The following is a 23,773-nucleotide window of genomic DNA, read 5'->3' on the forward strand; positions in this document are numbered from 1 at the left end:
CTGCTGCGGCGAGAAGGTAAATGGCGTTTCCGTGCGCTGCTCTGGTTCGCCAGAAGCTGCTTTGTCATGCTGGCCACATGACCTGGAAGCTGTACGCCGGCTCCCTCGGCCAATAAAGCGAGATGAGCGCCGCAACCCCAGAGTTGGTCACGACTGGACCTAATGGTCAGGGGTCCCTTTACCTTTACCTTTACCTTAGGAAGGTAACAGTGTCAGGAAGACCAGGATCCTCAGCTGGAAGTAATTAGCTTGGTAACCCACTAGATGAGGGCTGAGATGTAAGTATGCAGTGGTGGTGATGTATTTTTTCTTATATCCCTATGGGCTGGAATAAGTATTTGAGTAGTGGACATGGTTTCAGAGAAATCCACCCTCTGGTCCCCACCCCAACACAGCTAAACCTGTGACATGGGGATGATCATATGGCAAGAGCTATCCCTACCATTAGGCAGAATGGGACACCTCAAGTGGAGCATATGTCTTGGGCTGGCACTGTTGATGGTGCTAGTGTCCAAAGTTCTGAACCAAAAAGGAATTAGGCAGGTCTGGGAACTGTCTTTCACCTCCAATAAATTCTGCAGTTACTCCAATGTAAAAACAAGGGCATGCCTGTCATGATGCCAGTGCTACTGGAATGACAGCACATAAAAATGACATAAAATACAGCAGTTTGATATTAATACTTTACAGTTCACCTCTTTTTCAATTGTCCCTTTTCTTCCTTTATCAGATTAATATGTCTTTCCCTCCTTATCTCCCTTCCTTCCCCCCATGCCAAGGCAAGCCATGTTTACTGTTATTGTCAAGAGTCAAGAGTATCTCTTCCTTCTGGCAGAATCAACTAGTAAAGAATCCCTTTCTTAAGTTTGTCATGCAGCATTTAATAATTTTCTCCTTGAATTTAGAGTTTCTCGAAATGGCTTGAAATCTAAAAATATTTCTGGCAGAAGCAGTTATACAAGACATCTTAATTATTATGTTTCCAATGAAATGGCAGCCTGTGTAAGGGAAGCTGACAAGTCTCCCTGCAGCTATGTGCTTTTTATACTGGAACTTTAGGCTATTATAAATTACCTAGGACCGAGACTGGCATGAACACAATACGTCAGATTTAAACCAGCTGCCACATGATGCACTGAGACTGTTAACCCTTTCTCTGCCCACTGGCTCATCTGCCCTTCCCTTGCCTGCCTATGACAGAAACGAAGCTGGGAATACAAAGGCATTCAAACAGAGCTGTTTAAATTGCACCCACCGCCCCTCCTGCTACCAGACCACAACTATTCATTTCAGATGATCAAAGTGAGCATGAAAGCTCAGTACGTTGGGCGGCTGTTGTGCGCCCTGCCCGCTGTTCTTGACAGCCGTTGTTTGATTTGAGGCACGGCTTGATGTGCCGACTGCCAGATCTTCATATCAGAAGAGGCACTCGATCTTCCTGCCTGCTGGCTCCTAGTTAGAGGTGAACGAGGGAGGCAGTTCAGTGATCTGGCTTGTGAGGCGCATATAACAACAAAGTACAAAGTCAAGCATGCATGGTAAAGTAGAGATTGCTGAGCAGATGCTTTGGGGATTGCAGTGTCATGCTGGCATATTTTGGCCTTCCGAACGAGTCTGACTTGCATTGTATATATACAGTATATAGCAGGAAAAGTGGGGCAGAGCGCATTTCACTGTGAAATGATTAGTTTTGGTTTGTGTATAAATAACACATGCCATAATAAATTACTGCTTTGTTAACATTCCCTTTTTCTTGCCTGAATGTATATCGCTACAACGGCACAAGCATGGAACAGATTCACGGTATCAAAAAGGAACATTATATCCTGTCCTTGACAAACAGGGATAGAGTCTTCTCTGTCTTCCTTGTCTTTTAAATGGCCTAAAAGCTCACACATTACACTGTTTTGCTTGCTCAGTGTTGCATTAAGGAGAAATAGTGCTGCTAATCAGCAGTACCACCCAGCTTTTGCCATGATTCACAAGCAGCATGGATGCTTTTTCATTCACTGGTCTCTTACTAGTCCACACAGGTGGAACAAACCTGCAGGAACCAATATGGTATGTCTACTCTACATATATGGAAGTGAAAGCTGGACCATAAAGAAGGCTGATCACTGAAGAATTGATCCTTTTGAATTATGGTGCTGGAGGAGACTCTTGAGAGTCCCATGGACTGCAAGAAGATCAAACCTATCCATTCTTAAGAAAATCAGCCCTGAGTGCTCAGTGGAAGGACAGATCCTGAAGCTGAGGCTCCAATACTTTGGCCACCTCATGAGAAGAGAAGACTCCCTGGAGAAGACCCTGACGTTGGGAAAGATGGAGGGCACAAGGAGAAGGGGACGACAGAGGACGAGATGGTTGGATAGTGTTCTCTAAGCTACCAGCATGAGTTTGACCAAACTGCAGGAGACAGTGGAAGACAGGAGTGCTTGCCGTGCTCTGGTCCATGGGGTCACGAAGAGTTGGACATGACTAAACGACTAAACAACAACAACTCTACATACACAATGTGTAGAAGGAACAAGATGGGGGGGGGATGCTGCACATAAGACAATTGCCGCTTCTCAGTGAAGTGGAGAAAATAAGTTGAACCTGATGAAGAATCATATATGGAATGACGACTGGGATAGCTCAGTCGCAGAACATGAGACATTTAATCTCAAGGTTGTGGTTTCAAGCCCTACGTTGGGCAAAAGATTCCTGCAGCTCAGGGAGTTGGACTAGCTGACCCTCATGGTCCCTTCCAGCTCTATGATTCTATGGTCATACTTAACAACTGCTTGATGAGGTGGGCTCTTGAAACACTGAGGTTATTGGTACAATTTTCATAATTTCAGCACAAAATGAGCAAAATACTACCAACCTTTCTATCATCTTGGCACAGTTACATGGAAATGACTTCCACTGAAATCAGTAGAACGTACAGTGTTACCTCGGGTTAAGTACTTAATTTGTTCCAGAGTTTGTTCTTAACTTGAAACTGTTCTTAACCTGAAGCACCACTTTAGCTAATGGGGCCTCCTGCTGCTGCTGCGCCGCCACCACGCAATTTCTGTTCTCATCCTGAAGCAAAGTTCTTAACCTGAGGTACTATTTCTGGGTTAGCGGAGTCTGTAACCTGAAGCGTATGTAACCTGAAGCGTATGTAACCCGAGGTACCACTGTACCTGGAAGGAGTTGTGTTTAGCAGTGAGCTAAACTTCTTGTCCGACCTGGAGAAAATCTTCTTAGGTAGAAATCCTAAATTTCTAGGAAGGGCAATGGAAGGCATGTAAGATGCTGCAGAGCTGTCTCTCAGCAGGTTTGCCACTGGAGGCACACAAATTGTTGTAGTGAAGAGCTCCACTAGTATTGCTGTCCTGCTGTTTATGCATCAATAGTGGTAGGAGGTGAAAGGGGTATGTGTGGCATGGATGGGGAAAGCCTGGGACCTTTGAGATCAAAAATTCTTCCATTCCCTTGACATCACCCATATCCAGCAAAAACAAAACCCCAAAACACAAAAATCCACTTGTGAAATTTTGTCAGCCTGGACAAATTATTTTTTCTCTATTATGGTTAAAGGGAGGATAAGAAATAAAAAGTTCAGACTGTTCAAGGAGAAATAAAATAAAATATCTGTCTGGTGAGGAACACACCTGGTAGGGTTTGGAAATAGTGTGTTTCCTCTGCCGTGGATTCCGCCATTCCCAACATGAGTAGACTTTCTCTATACTTTATTGTTCGAGACATTTCTAAAATGAGCTACCGGTATATTGTGGTCTGAAGGTATGTGATGTGGCAACCATATTGAAGCTCAAGAGGGCTGGCTCTTTTCAGTGCCTAAATAAGAGACGGCCTACAAGCCCTATAGATGACACAAACATTTGGGAATATTTATGTACTAAAATTAAAATATATCCAAGGAAACAGGGAAGTAAGGTGTTTTGTAGATAGCCCAGTCTAAAAACATTAAAAAAGAGAGAGCAAAACCTCCCTTGGAAATTAATCTGTGCCTTCACTTCGTTCTCCCTAGTTAATGCATTTTAAGCTGTTTATGTTATGGATGATTCATGTTTGTACTTAATTTATATTTAGTACTAATATTTTAGTGTGAATTCTTGCCTCAGTGGTAATGTTTCGTGAGCTGGCAGGGATAATTGGAGACAAGTTTTGGGGGTGAAAACTCGATGTATGCTATTTGCTACAAATATATTTCTAAAATGAAGACAAAATACTGTTAACAAACTGCCTAAATATATATAAAATAGTTTCTCTCTCCCCCCCACATCTAGACAATATACATCTAGGGTATTTAGAACAGTAACTCAAAGGGCAGATTAGCTACTGTGGAGAGAAACTAGCCTAAGCCATAATGGTTATTTAGACAGAGCTGAAAGCAGCTGCTCCTTTTAAACCTTTTCTTTCAGAGTTTCTAGTTTATCTCATAAGCCATACATTCAAAGGAAGCATGTAATGAAGAGAATTTAATGTCAGCTGTTCTTAGTGCTTTGAATTTAGCACTAAAGCCTTGAAAGAAACCTGCCCTCAAAGTCACAGATATTCTAGTTCATTCTGTCATCCTGCAATTAACTTCAGTAAAGTTAAAAGAGAATAAGTGAGGGAAGTATTTTGAAAAACGGTTTCACTTGTATGAAGAGGCATTGAATCCTTTACCTGTGCTCCTCACCATACTCCCGAAGCTCCTCAGAGTTGAAATCTCAGACACACTTACTTACATTTTGGAGAAATTCCACATGTCGCACAATGCAGTAAGTGCGAATTCACACACAATTAATTCCAGTAACAGCAAATTCATAGAGAAATCTATGATTTCCAGGCTATGAACAGATTGTTTCCAGGCTATGAGAATTCTCAAGGAAACACAGATACTGTACACACTTCCGAGCAACATTTAGTGTTTGTCTTTTAGACATAATGCTGGTCTGGGGAATGGCTGTTAGTGTGTGTTTCTGTGAAGTGGTACATTTTATTCTTGCACTCCCTTTCTAGCTGGTGGCCTGCCAAATATCATTTTATAGTGCAGGGCCCCAAAGCTACCAGTCTTCCCTGAAACCTTAATGAACCTTGTTTAAAGTTTAATAAGTCTGCAGGCAACAACATATGAGACTTGGAATTGTACTGCACCACGTTACCCAGGACTGGGAAGGTCCTTAACTGGAATGATTCCGTAAGCCAATAGAAATTACATAAATATACTACAACACATGTCGTTTTATTAACTTTTCATTAACTAAAATGTTAAATAGAATAAAGGACCACAGTATAAAACTTACCATGTGCTATGAAATATTCCATTAAAAAGCCAATATCTTCTGCATGTACTGAAACTGGGAACAAGATAGGGGCATTAAGATCTAGAGGAGAAAGCATATTTACTTTTACATTTCCTCTCCATCTTCCTTTCCCCAGCCCTTTGAAGGAAAATTGTGTCATTGAGAAATGGTTGAAAAGTGATTATCCCATGAAACACTGTCTTGATGAATATTAAAATAATTTAGAGTAATATGTTGGTAGTATTGCCCTTCATAATTCTTAATGCTAGGCAGTTAAATAAATTGAGCTCCTTATTTGAAATTGACAGTTATAGGAAACAGCAATCTAATTTCAGAATTGACCAGATTAGACAATGAAAGTTTAATAGTTTTGCAATAAACAAATAGTAAACTCATGTTATTGGCTTATAGTATAGCTAGTTTCATATGCGTTATCTTTATGTTTCGGCTGGAATAAAATAAACTTATGTGGGTATTGAGGATAAACTATGTGTCTTTGATGTTTCTCAAGCAACTCCTAGCCTGGCTGCCGGGAAGCAACTTTTTGGTTTATGACCAGATTGCTTGTTCAGCCATGCAAACAGCTGTAATAGAAATTTCAAAGACATATCTAGCAGCATTCATGGGGCCCTTTCCTACTGGCACATAACTTTGTAGGATTGCAGCCATTCTCACCCCCCATTTTTTAAAAAATGCCCCAAAATTATGCACATAACTTTGCATGACTACCTACTGATTATATGGTTGGCACTTGACATTTCTGATCATTTGTTTGAAGGGAGAGAAGGAAGAAAGCTCCTTATTGATGGATTGTGCTGAAGCCTAGTGATAGTTCTTTCAAATATTGTGAATTTCTACTTTGAAGTTCCCTGAATTGCTTTGGAGAAGCTCTAGGTTGCATTCCTATACAGTATACACTTAACCTAGGACTAAATCTTATTAAATTAGGTGGACTTACTTCAGTGTGAGTAAATATATGTACAGGATTGGGTTGTTACTTGATCTTATGCCATGGAGTTTTGTTTTGTTTTTGAATGCAAAATATGAGTCTGATTGTAACAGGTCATAAAACACAGGGATTGGACAAGAAAATAATATTTAACTATAGACTCAGAGACATTATTTTTTCTCAAGTGTAATTGTTATATACTTCAAGGAATCAGTTTCCCCCAATTCTGGTCAAAGAAAAATAACTCTGTTTATATATATTCACATTTATATAAATTTTATATAAAATTTACATTTCTCACCTAAAATTCAAAATAAATTTGAATTTGTCTATGCCTTTAAAAGTTTGAGAAAGTTTACAGCTCCAGTGCAGGCAAAAACAAAAAGACATAATCAGAATATTGGTAACGGTTCATATGTAATGTTTTTAGATGAGCTGTGATCATTTAAAAATAATAAAAGCAATATAACATGGTGATACTATTTAGAATGTATGGGTATGTTCTATATTCATTGAACATTAGTACTGAAAATTATGAGATCACCTTTTCTAGATACTTCTATTATGCAGGACAATTGCATTGATCTCTTAATCCTAATACATCACTTTCAGGTGTATATCAAATTTATCTTCCTAAAGAGACTCCTTCATAGATCCCTTGTCAAGCTTAAACACCATGTAATCTGAAGTGCATGCCATTTATTATAACTGAATATACATCATATAGGCATGCTTAGAGTCTCTGCTTAACACTTTAATCCTATCTATAACAGAATATAAAGAGCCTACCTGTGTATGCAAATGCTGCTTTTAAGAAGCATTGCTTGTAGACTTTCTATTCCAACCCCTTGCTTGATGTTGGAAATCCAAAGCTTTTGTACCCACAAGACATTCCTCCTAATATTCAACCAAAATCTAGCCTTCTGTTACTTAGACCAGTTAGATTAGGTTCTGCCCTCTGGAACAACTGAGAACTAGGCTGTCTACACATTGCCATTTACTCAGCATCCATTGGACTTGCACTGTTGGTTTGTGATGCACACAACATTAACCACAAGCCACATCTATCCAGTAGTTTCTTGAGAAATACCGCATGTTGATTCACTTCTCCTCAAAACCAGGTTCAATTCAATTTGAGAACATAAATCAAATGAAGACATACATACCCACTCTGTACTCATTGGAGCGTACAAACAGTGGAGACTTTGAAACACATCCATCTACAATGATGTGTACAACTGTGTGTAAATGTGATTTGAAGTGCAGTGGGGGGGGGGGGAGCCCTGCTGTGTCAAGCCTGTACACACATAGTCTCTGCCATCTTCTATTGTGGCAGCCATTTTAGTGTTTAAAAACTGCTATGATGTTCCTGCTAAGTCTTTTAAGGAGTAAACAGGCCCACTTCTTTAAATTCATCACAGGATTTCTAGACCCTCTAAGTGTCTCTATTTTCCAGGAACAGTCCCAGATTTACAGAAGCTGTCCCAGTTTCTTTTGATTTGTTCCCGGAATGTCCCACTTTTCCTTAGGATGTCCCTGTTTTCATCTGAGAAATGTTGGAGAGTATGGGAGGGTGTTCCTATTTGCATCAGAGAAATGTTGCAATGTATGGAGTTATCCGACCCCTGAGCCATCTGAAGACTACCGTGTATAGGGAAGTTTTTTTTAATGTGCATTTATTTATTTATGTTTTTATATATGTTGGGAGCCACCCAGAGTGGTTGGGGCAACCCAGTCAGATAGGTGGTGTATAAATAGTAAAATTATTGTTTTTATGATGATGATGGAATAGGACATCCCTATTTTCATCAGAGAAATGTTGACGGGCATGGACTTCATCCCTGGCCATTTTTATTACATTCTCTAAACCCATTCCAATTTGCCTATATACATTCTGTTGTAGGCAGCTCAAATCTCTGCGTGGCAAGAGGTTCGAATGGTGCCTGTACAGAGTTCACTTTCTTTCAAATGGTCAGTGGATATTGTGGTGTATTTAGGATATATGGTTTTATTCACACACCTATATAACCTGAGCATAGGATGTGAGGACTCACAGTGTTAGCACTCTAACAGATCTTGCTTCTCTATTCAGTTTCCAGAGAAGTCTCAAATTTAGCACAGAGCAAGACACATCTCTTTCTCTAGCTTCCAACATCAGCCCAATGCTTTCTCACAACTCTCACATCCATCATCTCCTCGGCCTGTTGTCCTTCGCTCTAGGATGATATGGCATCCATCAAGGTGAAGTGGGAAAAGGCCCACCCATTTGTTTCTATGGTTTTCCAATGCTGATAAGAGCAGTTAGGGACATTGTGTTGTGAAGAAACTTGCCTAACTGGTTCAGCAGTCTCTTCTACTACATTCTAAGACTCTTTGAAACAGATTCAGAGGCCTGGAAGGCAGCCTTGCCTGGAGGGCATCTTGCTTGGCTTAAAGCTTGAACCACCTAAAAACTGATACGTCAGCATACTGGTAAGGAACAAGCTAGATGTATTGTAGTGAACCACATGCTGGTTAATACTAAAACCAGCATGCTAGAAGAATCAGCACTTGGGGCTAGGACAGCATAATGGTTCCTACCAAGTCCTGGTTTTCTTTTCTTTTATGCTTCCAGGTTTGCAAATGCAATATCTCGAGTTTAGAAGTGCCTATTTCTGGAAGACTAAAGGCTAAATAAACTCAATGAATCTTGAAGGATTTTTTTCTTTACTTTCTCAGAGTTTCCTCCTGCTTTGTACTTAAGTGCATTGCAATTAATTTAGCATTTCATTTTTTTAAAAAAAAGTTGGCTTACTTCTGATGGCTGTTCTGTGCAATTCAAATTTTAAAATAGGAATTACTCAAGATGGCAAAAAATTAATTACAGCCCCAGACCCATTATTAAAGCCAACGCAGCTCAGTCAAACAATAGTTCCTTTAATATTTTTGGTGCATTTAAGATACCCTGCGGTTATCTTAATGTAACCTTCCCCCAATATTCTTTTCTTGGTTAAAAAATTAGATGTACTAATTTATACATGTCAGAAAAAAACATGTCACCTCTCCATCCCTCCTGTTAATTCAGTTCACAGCTTTCTTCTTTGCTCATTGAAATAACTGAAACTATGACAATTTTTAAAGAAGTGCATTCAGGTACCAGGCACCACCAAACACAAGTATCACTTTGAAATGAGTTCAATGTTTTCATTTTATGCCTTTATCTTAATTTCAGTTCTGGTTTATTATGGCCCCCATGCAATCATTTACCTTCCAATCCAGCTTTGTTTAATGAAGAGGTCATAACTGGGTTATGTGTGCAAAATGATTTGTATGGTTACAGCAACTGGCAGAATGCCATGACAGGGAGAGCATCTTGAATTTCAGCAGTGAGTGCATTCTGTAACATAGGTGCCACCAGCAAAGAAAGTTCCTAAGAGTCTTTCGCAAAAGAGAGGTGAGTTTTCCAAGTTTATTAAAATCTGAACTGGTGGCAAAGGCAGCAAGAGTGACACTGTGGGTGAGTGGGGAGGACAGAGGTTTCTTATTGGGCTGATCACAAAGTGCTTCTCCGCCTTCTCAACCCTGTTCTCAGGCCAAGAATGTGGAAAACTACTTTCTGCACACTTGTGGGTGGCCTGGAAAAATTGTTCAAATAACTTTCATTTCTGGTATCATGGGACATTAGCACATAGGGGGAAGCTTCTCTACCTTTGGCAAGCTTTTCTCCTGGTTTTTTTTTTAATTAAAAACAGTTTTTGCTCCTACTTTCCCAGAATAGCAGTGATCCTTTGCCACCCAGCATGCAGTTTCAGGCTTATCCTGTGCCCTTCTGTTTCTCCTCAGATACATTTTTTTCTTCAGATGCATTTTGGGCTGAGGTGACCCTGGACAGACAGTTAAGTATAGCTGCCACTGTGCGAAAGTGGAAGCAAAAACTGTTTAACACATGGAGAAAATGGGTTTTTTTGTTTTGCTTTGAAAGGGTGAGAAGCCTATGTGTCTCTCTGCTAAATTAATCCACCCCTCCCTGAGAATGCTGCAACAAAGGAATGAGATTATTCCACACCTTCTCTCACCTTTCTGATTTTTTTTTGCCACAACGCTTAAGAATGTGGAGAAAAAGTTTGTCTGAGAATGTTCAATGTTTTCCTTTCTCTTCCTTCTTCTCCATCACCCTGACACACTGATTAGCAGCTTGCAGGGGCAGAATAGCCCAAAGACAAGGAGAAATGTTATTTTCCTTGGTTTTTGCACCCCGGTGTTGTTGTTACCCAACATATATTGGGGATAGAGAAGGGAAGGGGGATAGAACTTCCTTGTTCCCCTTCTACATCCCTGCTGCCTTGCCTGCTCCCAATTTTGAAAGCATGTAAAGTGAAGAGAAGAGTCTGTGTTGAACGATCTTCTGGGGTTGCTCACATGCTGTTGGGGACTACAAAGTCTGGATGGAGGCATTTTTCTGAGCCCTTGCATTAACTTGCACCCTGCAGCTCCTGATAAAGTGGCATTCCAGTGTCCCCCACAGGTAATTTCTTAGTTAAACTAAGGTGAGCTTGGAAGAGCTTCATTGAGTATTTGTTCTGATTTCTTTTAGGTAGCACATGAGACAATGAGCATTCATCCTCAGCTGCTTATACAATGGTTATACATCTTCCTGTTGATCATTCATTCATCCTACAATTTTCAGTTAATTTCCAAAGTGCTTTCCTAACTAAAATAAAACAAGTGGATCTGTTGCAGTAAGGCAGCAGTAGCCCTCCAGATGTTGTTGGACTACAATTCCCATCGGCCTCAGCAGGCATCACCAATGATAAGGGATGATGGGAATTGTATTCCTACAGTATCTAGAGGGAACCACAATGGATATGCGTGCATTGGACTAAAGAATGTTTAGAAGAGTGCATAGCAGAAATCTACATTTCTGGTATGGACTTGAATCCCTTCTGAAAAATTCTCTCTCTCTCCAGTATCTACCTTTGGTATTGATGAATGCAACATTTATCCTGTGTTTCTGAACATATTCCTCGGCCGCTCATATCAAATCGGCCTGATGAGAAATTAACTGTTAAAAATTCTAAATACAAAGAAGGAAAAAATGCAACTCTTTGCAACATTCAAAAAACTGAATTAGGATTTACTATTGTGTTGGCGATAATTAATTTTCGAAATCTGTGCCCTTTCGTAGGCAATTGTGTCACTGGGGCATTGGGCCTCTTATAAGCAAAAGTATGAAAGGTTCACATTCTGTGGATGTTTCCCATCTTTTCTACCCTTGAATAAACAGTTATTTAGCTGTTTCGGAACTTTATGGCCACAATTGGACTGTGTGCAGCTAAAGCCATTAGTAAAACTATCACCTGAGGTATGTTTCCAATTGCTAAACAGCTTGGGCATTATAAGAACCTCTTATCCATAAAGCACTTAAAAAGACTTTGTAATGAGATTTTAGAAGGACATGGATTGATTAGCTCTTATCCTCATTTAGGAAATGATACCCCCTCCTGGATTTTAACGTCTGTTTTCACTAATGCCTACAGTTTAGAATCTTCTAATATATTTTACTCTGGTATAGCAATGTACTATCTCTGCTACAGAAAATGCCATTAAGCTTCAAATGGGCTGGATTCAAGTAGAAACTTCCAATACAATGGATGTTGCAGATAACAATACTAACAGTTTATAGGGTTCCATGTATTTGGAAACAACATTATCTGGTTTTCTGGCCTTTGTTTATTGTCAAAATACATGCAGAGTCTAATTAAAAACTGGGCTCTCTTTTATTTTACAGGTGTAGATGCCTTTAACATGAATCTTCCATTTTTAAAGAAGGGCCGGGTTCAAAATGGGCAGTGGCATATTAGGTAAAATGAATCTATCACAACTCAGCATTTGTGTTGCACATCATTTTATTATTCTGCTTTTGTTTTTTTAAATCCCATCTTGTAATTATTGCTAAAAATATTACGGCACAATAATGCCATAGCATTTTAGCAGCTGCCACACGTATTGTCAGCAAATTAAAAGGACTTTGTGTGGGCACATAAATAATATTTCCAAATTAAGAAAAAAGTGACATACATATTTTACTTTCAGTTTATATCTCTTCAATCTGCTCATCATGAAAGAACAAAGTAGTCTGTTAAGAGATGAGTTGCGAGCTGGGAAATCCCTAGTTTATATCTTTTTAAAAAATTGTTTTTATTAAAGATTTTATTGGGTTACAAAAGTACATATAGAGTCTCTGTTTTCAGTTCATAGAATCCTTTCTACAGATCAGTTATATTCGATGTGAGACGATAATGTTATAGAAAGTATAAGATTGAGGGAGAAGAGAGGTGGAGAGAGAGCATGGGGGAGAAGGGGGGTAGTAAACTTTCATTATTTTACATACCTTATGACTCTACTATGAACAAGCTAGCAAGTGGCTCTGAGCTTTCAATTTGCAACAATAATGTTGACTTGCTGTGGGTTAAACCACAGAGCCTAGAACTTGCTAATCAGAAGGTCGGCGGTTCAAATCCCCACGACGGCGTGAGCTCCCATTGCCGGGTCCCTGCTCCTGCCAACCTAGCAGTTCGAAAGCACGTCAAAGTGCAAGTAGATAAATAGGTACCGCTCCGGTGGGAAGATAAACGGTGTTTCCGTGTGCTGCTCTGGTTAATCAGAAGCGGCTTAGTCCTGCTGGCCACATGACCCGGAAGCTGTACACCGGCTCCCTTGGCCAATAAAGTGAGATGAGCACCGCAACCCCAGAGTCGGTCATGACTGGACCTAATGGTCAGGGGTCCCTTTACCTTTACCTATATTGTAGGATTTCTTGAATTAGGGGCCCTAGCTCCATGGTGCAGCTCATGCTCTGCATGCTGAAGGTCCCAGGTTCAAAGCCTGACACCTGCACTTAAAGGTTCCCATAACAAGTGATATGCAAAACATCTCCTTTAGACTCCCCCAAGAGTTGCTGTCAGTCACAGTAGGCAATACTGCCCTAGGCTGACAAAAAGGCTGACCTGTAAATCAACTTCCTATTCTCTTTGCACATCCAAAATATGCAGCAGCAACCCCGGCTCAAAATGAAGATGGGCTAGAGTCATTACAGAATATCTAGAAACATTTGCTCTTAGTGGTAATAAATCTTTTACATTGTTAGGTCCTGGCAACTTTTTAAGAAGTGCTGCCAATGGCCAATATAGACCAAAGGTCTATGTTTATCAATGGCTAAGGAGATTCTGACTCCAGAACAGTAGCTTTGCTTCCAGCTAGAGGTTAAACTATTTGTGATGTGGGAAAGAGGCCTTAAAGACCTTGAAAACACAAATCGGTCTTGTGAGTGAAACAGTTTAAAGCATAGTTGCTATTGATCGGTTGCACATTCCTTTAATTGAAATTGCCTTTGCATGTAATAGTCTTCAATAAGCTTTTTTCTTTGTTTACAGTATAACTAATGGCTTTCTAACAATTGTCCCAAATGTCTGGATAAATAAGACTGCAACTTATTGAGGGTTTCTTGTATGGCTTGTATGTCTCTAGGGAAACACATATTTAGAAAATGGTGAGGAAGGTCAAAAAGTTCAGCTCTATTGTATTATTCTCATTACAGTACTTTCAGTATATACTGGAAAGGTTTGGTTTGAATGTCATTAGCTTTTTGAGGAGAGGGAGCCTTTAATGATTCATTTAATCTCTCCCCACATGTCTCTCTCCCCCTCCACCCTGCCTAGGAACTCTGTATGAAAATTTCATGCATCATAAAGTTAACCTAGGTATGGGAGTGAGACTAGAGAAGGGGGGCTTTGGCTGTTCAGCATGGTCACATGACCTGGCAACGCAGTATGGAATACTGTTTTAAAGTATTTTATATTGCCAGTCCTCATTAGACCAGCAACAGCACCCCACTGATGAATATGGTTTGGATTTGGTGTAACTGCACACCAGCTTAATCTACACCAATGTGCTTCATGTCAGCTTCTTGTGCCCAAGACTGCTTCCTTAGTTTAAACTGTTTTGTTGTTCAAACTTAGACTACGCAGCCCCAGCCTCTGGGATTTTAGACTAGTTTGCTGTAAATATTTTGAAGAGGGAATAATTTACAAACAATGCAGTAATGCCTGTCCTTAAAGACAGATAATTTATTACTGCATATGAAGTTTGCTTTGCTGCTGTTTTTAAATTCAATTTATTAGTTTTATATTTTTCTTAAAGCAGTTTCCCTGTTTATTCATTCTGAATCAAAGTCAATGCCTTTTCACAATTCCATACAGACTTCACGTGGAACAGACACACAGAAGTTGTTTAAACAGCAAAATATGAGCATCTTTCCAAATGCCACAGATGGTTTCCCTCTTTTAAATAAGGTTATTGAAGGTCTGGTTATGTTAATGAAAATTACTTAGGAATCCACAATTGCATTTACTTCTGGGAGAAATGATAATATGCCCTTTAAAACAAGAGTCCCTTCTGAGCTACAGTAAACTTCAGATGCTAATATGGCACCCTAACTCTGAAATCCGTGACCTCAGCAAATACCAAACATATTTATAGCTGGCTATGAGTGCACTTCTTAAATATGTCAGTCAACCCAATCTTTTTTAAAGCTTGACCTGCTGTTCTCTGGAGTGCACCTGTGTCTCCTCTCTATAAACCAAACCCACAACCAGCATCAGTCAACATCTAAAAATTAATTCCCAGGTGAACAATTTTTCACTTCATAGCCACTGCTGATGCAGTCTATTAAGTTTCTTCACTTAACGTGTTTTAAAAGGCATGTCATAGTCTTAGCCTTAGCCTTTCCCCTTTTTTAAGCAACCTATTTTGCTGTTAGGAAAGGGTGAAAGTAAACAAGCTGTGTTAAATAGAGTGAGTGATCAAGGAAGCTGAAATGCTAATCCTGTATTTTGGAGAAATTAATTCTCAAGGAAGATCAAACTATGGAGAGCCATCAATTTCCAGTGCTTGGGGGGGGGGAGCACACAATTCAATATATGCAACTCATTCTGAATACAGGGAATAGGATGGAATTTAAATCTCTTGTGTGTGATTGAGTTCCACACACTTTACTACTAACATGACTGGCAAGTTCCCACAAATACAAAATTGAACTTTGACTCCTTGCTAGAAAATTCTGAAAATGGAACATTTTTGACATTTTCCACTTGAAACCCAGGAATCCACTCGCAATCCAGTGTAATGCAAACCAAGCCACCAAGCAGCAGCAGGTTGCAGCAGGGTGGAAAGTTAAGAACATAAGAAGAGCGTGCTGGATCAGACCGTTGACCCATCTAGTCCAGCATCTCCCTTGACTCACTTGAGCCAGTCTTGAACCAGGGTGCTCAGAAAACAGGACAAGCCATACACACAGTAGATTGCAAGCCCTGTAGATCATCATATGAATAATAATAATAATAACAACAACAACAACAACAACAACAACAACAACAACAACAACAATAATAATAATAATAATTTATTATTTGTACCCTGCCCATCTGCCTGGGTTTCCCCAGCCACTCTTCCACAGAGACCAAAAATACACTAAAATGTCACACGTTAAAAACTTCCCTGAACAGGGCTGCCTTAAGATGTCTTCTGAATGTTAGATAGTTGTTTATCGCTTTGACATCTGCTGGAAGGGCGTTCCACAGGGGGGCCCCACTACGAAGAAGGCCCTCTGCCTGGTTCCCTGTAGCTTTGCTTCTCACAATGAGGGAACTGGCAGAAGGCCCTCGGTGCTGGACCTCAGCGTCCGGGCAGAATGATGGGGGTGGAGACGCTCCTTCAGGTATACTGGGCCGAGGCCGTTTAGGGCTTTAAAGGTCAGCGCCAACACTTTGAATTGTGCTCGGGAACATACTGGGAGCCAATGTAGGTCTTTCAAGACCGGTGTTATGTGGTCTCGGCGGCCGCCCCCAGTCACCAGTCTAGCTGCCGCATTCTGGATTAGTTGTAGTTTCCGGGTCACCTTCAAAGTTATCCTCACGTAGTGTGCATTGCAGTAGTCCAAGCGGGAGATAACTAGAGCATGCACCACTCTGGCGAGACAGTCTGTGGGCAGGTAGGATCTCAGCCTGCGTACCAGGTGGAGCTGATATACAGCTGCCCTGGATACAGAATTGACCTGTGCCTTCATGGACAGCTGTGAGTCCAAAATGACTCCCAGGCTGCGCACCTGGTCCTTCAGGGGCACAGTTACCCCATTCAGGACCAGGGAGTCCTCCACACCAGCCCGCCCCCTGTCCCCTAAAAAAAGTACTTCTGTCTTGTCAGGATTCAACCTCAATCCATTAGCCACCATTCATCCTCCACAAATCTCTGATTTGGAAAGGAATAATTCTCCCCCCCCCCACATGCAATTGGCAGTCAGGAATGTATCTATGACTGGAGAATTGAAATGATTTACTGGTGTATGAACCTGGTCTTCCCTGCACTTTTCGCTTTTTCCAGGTAGCGCATGCAATATCACTGTTCCCCGAGAAGCCCCAATACATCTTGATGCATGGGCATGTGTGAAAGAAGAGGGCCTAATAAATATAATTAGGATTGTGCTATAAAGTGCATTATTCATTATACTGAATGCAATATGTTTGTTGAATAAAATATTTGTAGGATTAAGATGTAATATTTCAGGAAGCTGTTAGTTGTAACCCTCCTTTCCCCCCTTTTACATGTCAGAAAGCAAATAACCGTAGTTGTATGAGCTTCTTAGTACAATGCCGTGATTGAGGGACAAATATGAATAGCCACGTCACAATAAATCTGCATTACTCTATGCTGCCAGCAACATGGTCAAATGATGATGTCACCACAGCACTAAGTCACTTGTTTTGAGAGTGGAGGATACAAGTCCGGGGGGGGGGGGGGGATGGATAAAAAATCCCAGCGAAAGAGCTGGCACCCCTCTGCCTTGGGAGACAATGGGGAAGTGTCTTTGGGAGTGAGGTCAAGCTGTTGGATGGTTGCAGTGCCTGCTGTGGCTATAGAGACCAATGCAGAACAGACATATTTTGTTGCAGCTGGGGCAGATGGAGGCGTCTGGTTGTGGTGCTGCAGATGCACCTCAGCATTCCTTCCCTCTGTTCTCCTCCCAGCAGTCATTCCTCCTGAGGTCACTGCTGTGGATACACAACCTGACTGTGTCTGGGCACTGCAAGGGTCGCCTGCAAGGGATTCCCACCGTGCCGAGTTGAAGGTGTCTGCCTTCATCTCTCATTTGCAGACATCTTTGTAACAGAGAGTTCGCCTGGTGAGAGAAAAGAACATTATATATTTATTTGTTTATGATTTCTATACTGCTCTTAATCTGAGGGTCATAGGGCGGTTTACAATATAAAAACACAAAGACACAAAGAGAAGCCTTATTGGATTGACCAAAATGCCTAACTAGATGCCTATCAGGTTCAGTCTCCTGCTTCCCATAGTGGCCAACCAGAAAAAGGGAAAGGAAAAAAAAGGGGGGCTACAAGATACGGTGATCGTAATCAGCTTTGATGGTTTTGAGCAGGACATGATCACAGCCACGCTCTCTTCCTCCTGCTGAAACTGCTGTTCTGTGGCATGCAGCGTCTAGTCCTGGCATACAGCTATAATCAGGACTAGTAGCCATCCTCTGGGAATTTATCAAATCCCCTTTTGAAGTCATCTAAATTGGTTGCCTTCACCAAATTTTATAGAAGCAAATCTAGGGATGCCACATATTTCAAAAATCCGGCCACAAAAGTTGTTGAGCTTTATTTGGGAAACGTTGTTGACATTTCCCCCAAAGTTGCTGAAATTTAGCCAAGATCTACACTACCAACATGGGTAGCCATGCATTCAGAATTTACCAGACATTTTGCTGATTTCCACCCAGACACAGTTTCAGACTATGCACTGTGTGGAGGAATGCTTTACAGTGGTACCTCAGGTTACATACACTTCAGGTTACCGTACATACGCTTCAGGTTACAGACTCCGCTAACCCAGAAATAGTGCTCCAGGTTAAGAACTTTGCCTCAGGATGAGAACAGAAATCGTGTTCCGGTGGTGCGGCGGCAGCAGGAGGCCCCATTAGCCAAAGTGGTGCTTCAGGTTAAGAACAGTTTCGGGTTAAAAACGGACCTCCAGAACGAATTAAGTACTTAACCTGAGGTACCATTGTATTCTGTTTGCTCTGAATCTTCCCCTCTTCAGCTTCACAGGTTGATTGAGAATCTAGTGCAGGGCTGGGGAACCTGTGGTAAGAATTAGGATGGCCACATTTCCTGCAGCTCAAGAAGCCTTAGAGGAGTGCAGAGCCGGTCCTAGGAAAATAGAACATCCAGTTTCTTTAACTGCCTAATATACATGTTTTGTTTTTTAAAAAGGAGTGAGCTTTTTGCTTGAACGTGGTTCTTTGAAAGGTTACACATTAAAATACAAATCTAGATTATGCAAACATTTCATTTGTTTGATTGACAAATGTAGGCCATTTCCTTTTTGTAGATGGTTAGATTTTATACAAATGTAGGCGTTTTTTAATTAAGAGCTCTATATGATATATATACACACAGTGCGTGACACCGCTTGAATAAAATATTTGTCATTCTTGTTTGAATTTCAATAAGTCTGAGTTGTTTCAGGCAATTTCCTTAAAACAGGCACAACTAATTATCAGAAGTGATCCTGTAACATATTGCAGAGAAGTAACCCACTGAGAGAATCTGAACCGACAGTCACTGGGAAAAGGAAGCCATCGTTTATGGCTCTGAGGTCCCATGCATGAGAAAGAGGCTGATAAATGCGCAAAACCCCCCAAAAAACAAACAAGCAACAAACCCCCATACAACAAACAAAAAACACCAAGCCCACTTTACAAATGAGTTATGCTTCTCACAAGGTTCTCTTGTTGTCTTATGGACCAAGTAGGTTTTATTGGCTCCCTAAATTATTGTTGCATGTGTGCACTGATGGATAACTGAGTGCTGGGAATTGTTTTTTCAGGTTATACTTGGGCCACAGCAAGCAAGTACAGTGTAGTCAGGAGAATTCAAAAGCATGGGCTTTGTTGGGTGAGCACCTAAAGGCATGCTCAAAGTTTCCAGCTTGAAGTTGGAATTAGAAAGTTGATGTCAGTGGCTGGCAGAGGCAGGAGGAGGCGGTGGCATGAGGGAACACAGAATGGGAATAAGGTGACCCTAAAGAGGGGCCCAGCAGGCTGTGGGGGCCTCTATTTGGGGGGGGGAGAATTGGAGACTAGTAAAAGGGAGGGCGAGAGGCAAGTACCCCTGGATTCTCCACCCATGCCCTCCCCACAGCAAGCATGTTCCATCTTCCCACTACGCATGCAAGATCCTACCGGGGAGTAGGAGGCATGTGATAGTGAGATAGTCTCCATGCACTCAGAGGGGAAGGTGGGGATTCTGCCCCCTACAGGAGGAAGGACGGTTCTTGGAGATGCCAGCCTCCATCCTCTTGCTCAAGAAGATGTGATAAACTCAGGCAGCAGAGGGTACAACACACAGTAAGTAGTTTCACTGCAGAATCCTATACCCGTATATTCAGAAATAAGTCCAACTGAATTCTATGGGGCTGTTTACTCTCAGGAATGTAGATATAAATAATATAAATACAGTGGTACCTCAGGTTAAGAACTTAATTCGTTCTGGAGGTCCGTTCTTAACCTGAAACTGTTCTTAACCTGAGGTACCACTTTAGCTAATGGGGCCTCCCGCTGCTGCTGCACGATTTCTGCTCTCATCCTGAAGCAAAGTTCTTAACCCGAGGTACTATTTCTGGGTTAGCGGAGTCTGTAACCTGAAGCATCTGTAACCCGAGGTACCACTGTAGCAATAACCTTAATGAATTGAATTAACCCTTATTCCAACCAGGAGTGGCTGTTGTCGAAGGGTTGATCTAGAGCAGTGTTTCTCAACCGGTGTTCCGCGGCACACTAGTGTGCCGCGAGACGTTGCCTGGTGTGCCGTGGGAGGGAGGCGGGCGAGTCGGGCGGCGAGAGGCGGGGCGGCGGCGGCATCTCCTGCTGGATGCAAATCCAAACATGGCGGGCGCCTCCCTCGCTCCTTTGTAGGCGGACCATCGAGAGAGAAAGAAAAGGAGGCGAAAGAGCGAGAGAAGGCGCCTGCGCGGAAAGAGGAGCGAGCAGTGCGCCTGCGCGCCGCGGCGCCCGAGTGCAGTGAAATTCCGTGAAGAGGAGAGGGGGGGCTGGAAAAGAGAGAAAGGAAAGATTTTTCATTTTTTTTTAAAAAAAAAAAGGAAGAGGGAAAGAAGAGAAAAAGCGGCAGAAGCTGAGGGGAAGGTTTCCGTGAGGGAGAGAGAGAGAGAAACGCGGGGCTGGCGGGACCCCTCCTCTTCCGCCACGCGTTGCCCGCCACCGCCTCAGAATCTCCTCAGGAGCGGTGGCAGCTGCTCCCCCTCGCCCCTTCCTCCCCCCCAGCCCCCTCCCAACCCCCGGACGAGGGACGCGAGGCGGCGCCGCTGAGAGGACGGGAAGGCCCCCGGCGGCGGGGTCGGCTCGAGCAAGGAGGGGCGAGCGCTAGCCGGCTGGCTCTAGCCCGGCAGGAGGAGGAGGAGGAGCACGCCGTCGCTTCCACAGCGGCCGCCCCACACTCCCCTCCCCAGGCACCGGCGGGGAGAATGACGGAGCTCCAGTCCGCGCTGCTACTGCGGAGACAGCTGGCAGGTCGGTCCGTCCGTCGGTCGGGGCAAAACACACCACAGCGCAGTTCAGAGGCAGGCAGGCCCGTCTCTCCCTGCCCCCCCTCGGACCTGGCCGGCCTGGGGTTTGCACCCCAAACATTCATGTCCACCCCAGCTACACAAGCCACACCTTGCTCTCAGTTCGATCTGTCAAATAACTCACCTATCATTCACATAAAGAACCTAGTCTATCCTCAAACGTCAGAATGTACCTCCTCTCTAGCTTCCCCCACTTCATCTAGGCACTTTCAGCCCTTACTTAACCCACCCCAGCCTGCTTACTCTTCCTTCATTTGCTATAAAAACTAAATACAGAGAGAGACTGAGAGCTGTTGACGAAGAGCTACGTGTGTGTCTTTCTTCGATTCCAGCCAGAATATCAGCTTTGTGTTCAGCCAAACAGGCCCAGGTTGCGCACTGAATAAAGTATTTTATAATTTTTCATATTTCTGTTTACTTACTATTTCATAATAAAGTAATTATAAAATACTTTCTTTGTGTTTATATGATTCCTATTAAAGAGAGTTACTTTATATATAGTCAATATAGGCACAGTTAATTTTTTAAACATTTTCTAATGGTGGTGTGCCTCGAGATTTTTTTCATGAAACAAGTGTGCCTTTGCCCAAAAAAGGTTGGGAAACACTGATCTAGAGCAACAGGCTCCTGGCAGCAGAGGGAGGGATGTGGTGGTGGCAAGGTTGGAGTTGTGTGGAACCAGTTAGGCACTCACGCCAGTGTGCTCACACAGGTCCAACATGTGCTTGTTTCCCTGTCCCAGTAAGCAGCCCTGACTCTGCTTCTGGGAGGCTATTGCATTGTCTTTGTCCCACCAGTAAAACCACTCCTGATCCCAACCTGTGTATCTTGTGTCAACTTTCATTTGGGGACAGGTGGAAACAATCCTGTAGTCAGAAGTATGGGAAGGAGAGGAACTCTATCACTTGTTCAGAGTATCTTAATGGATATGCCAGTGGAAGGAATAATATAATTGCTATCACTTTCAGAAGACTTGAAGCTGCAGAATCTTACATGAGAAGCGTGTGTGTGTGTGTATTATCTGTCTGTCTTTCTGCCTGCCTGCCTGTCTGTGTGGAGAATGCCACTGAGAACTCCTTCTGTTCATGCACTAAAAAGTTTCTATAATCACTCCAGACTTACTGGTGCCATTGCATTTAGAAATCAGAGATTGCCAGAATATCTAATGAATCTATCACTGTCCATGGATAGATTATGTGCTGTGTTGAAAAGCAACTATTAACTTTAACCTTGTGCCTCTTGATCTCCTTGTGCTAAGTTTTCAGGAAAAGATTTATAAAGCAGACTTTGAAATTGGCATATTTTATGTGGAACCGCATTTGTGATGTCATGCCTTGCATCTTTCATACCATTAAAAATCTTCATATCATATTAAAAAGCCACTTGCTTGTGAAAGGAAAGCTGTTGCTTTCTCAGGAACTTGCAGTTCCTTCTGTGTGGCTAGGTGGGCATACAGAAAAGTAATAAGAGCTCCAATTAATAGTTTCCTATATATTAAGTACAGGTGATGGTCAACAGACAACATTCCCAGTGGATTGCAGCAATTTGCAGAATCTAACAATCTACTCTGCTTTATTGGTAATGGTTATCTGTGAGTCACGGAGATTCATCTAATTATGACAAAATAGCTCTGACTCCTCCAGAGTTGAAGTACTTGCATTGCATTTTGTGCTGGAGGACTTGTGTGAATGTGTTCTTCTAGAAGGACAATATCACTTCTGTTGGCAGATGTTACTTTGTATCAGGACTCATATTCACTTTTTCTTGCTATTACATTATTCCAAGAACAATGGATGAAATATTATTTCGGTTTATGAGACAGTGGAAGAGTGCAGCTTCTTGTAGTCGAAGCCTACCTTTATTGTGCCACTAACAAGGAATGGATTTGTAACTGAGTTGTGAGAGAAGTCAGTTTAAATTAAATGGATAAGCTCGTAATAAGTGCAGAAAGCAAAAGCTTTCTGTAGTTTATGTTACTGGGCTCTTTATTGGTCATACTGTGGGCAATATACATAAATATGGAAGGTCACATGTGTTCACATCCAATGACTGGCAGGCACCGAAGTTGAATGGAAGATTTGGCAGAGAAATAGACTAGTAGCCTCCCTCAACAATAAGTGGCCTGACCTGTAGGAAGACAGCGGATGTGACCATGGTAAAGCACTGGCTCTCTGTCATGTGCTCCTGGGCCTGGACTTCCCTGCTTTTGCCATGCACCAATTAAAGGCACAAATCCTCTTTGCATTAACAAAGCTCTGCCTCTGTGTTCTGACCTAACCTTTTAGTTGCAGGAGATGGGCTGGGTCCTCCGACACTAAAGGTGACCTGAGAGGAAACTAGTCTGAGAAAGTATTGTAGGAGAAATTTCTTTCCCCTTTGTTCCTACTTGTGTTGGTTTCGTAGTTCTTTATTCTACGGCTGCACCTGTTAGCGTATTCATAGAATTCAGTTTATTAGCAATTTGCTCTAATGCTTTGTATTCCTAGGTAATTATCAAGATAATGAAGCAATTCACCATTTCCCTGGATAACTATCTTCCTGTTTAAGATGCAGTTCTGTGTATGCTTACTTGGGTGCAAGCCCCACTGAACATAGTGAGACCTCCTTCTGATAAACGTGGTTAGGGTGCTATAAGATACAGCGTTTGGTTTGTGAAGTTGAAGGCATCTGTGACTTTAAGAGTTGTTGCTCAGCAGCTCTGCTGATTTATTCTTCTGAATTGTAATCCAAGTGGAAAGGGGTTTCTGGTAGAAAGAGAATTGGTAGTGCCCTAAGATGCTCTGTGCTTATAAGTCACTAATAAATCACACTGTGGTGATAGTGATACCCTGCTGTTACTTTCAAGCTAATTCTCTTT

Source organism: Podarcis melisellensis (assembly GCF_964234715.1).
Source record: "Podarcis melisellensis genome assembly, chromosome: 4".
In the NCBI taxonomy this organism is placed as follows: domain Eukaryota; kingdom Metazoa; phylum Chordata; class Lepidosauria; order Squamata; family Lacertidae; genus Podarcis; species Podarcis melisellensis.